This window comes from Seriola lalandi, unplaced genomic scaffold, assembly GCF_002814215.2.
Source record: "Seriola lalandi dorsalis isolate HSWRI2012SDOR001 ecotype SW California unplaced genomic scaffold, Sedor1 jcf7180002054561, whole genome shotgun sequence".
Taxonomy (NCBI): Eukaryota; Metazoa; Chordata; class Actinopteri; order Carangiformes; family Carangidae; genus Seriola; species Seriola lalandi.
Genome location: NW_019525114.1, coordinates 1,191,928 through 1,192,495, shown reverse-complemented (window position 1 = coordinate 1,192,495; position 568 = coordinate 1,191,928). Strand labels below are relative to the sequence as shown.

The 568-nt window shown below is 40.0% G+C and overlaps 1 protein-coding gene across 1 annotated transcript in view; it reads left to right on the top strand.

Annotated features, from left to right (window-relative positions):
• Window positions 1-568, top strand: part of slc5a8l (solute carrier family 5 member 8, like) — a 9,170-nt gene that overhangs the window by 6,707 nt on the left and 1,895 nt on the right. The gene's annotated exons all lie outside the window — the stretch shown is intronic.

Below are 568 nucleotides of genomic sequence, written 5' to 3'. Positions count from 1 at the left end.
TTTTGGCAAACAACAGCCGAGTCTTACCTGCCTATTGCTGGAAAGTTTAATTATGAAATATTTTGTACGACTGGTTGAAACGTTAACTGTTGACGGTTTTTAACCTGGGGACGACACGAGCAACAATTCTCCGGTTCTGCAAGTTGTTAATGGTTTATTTCAAATTTGTACTACGTCACAAGTAACGCTGCATCAATTATCGTAACTGGACAGGTAGCCTACTTCTATTTACTGGGTCCATTTCACTTTATACTTTAGTTAGCCAAATATTGTAGTTTTTACTCCAAGAATAGCAACTATATGCGATCTAATGTGGCACATAGACTGTAGACCTTGATTACTAAAATGATTTTCTTTGTGTATCAGTGTCAGACCACCTTTGGCAGACTCCTGGTACTCCCTGTCCTATCTCTACTTCTCTCTGTTGGGCACAGTGACCACAGTCGTTTCTGGACTGTTGGTGAGCATCGTCACAGGTGAGACATATAACCTCTACTTCCACTGCAGAGACACAACAGTGCTGCTGTTGTGTAAATGTTTGATATTATAACCTACTATAAAACTGTGA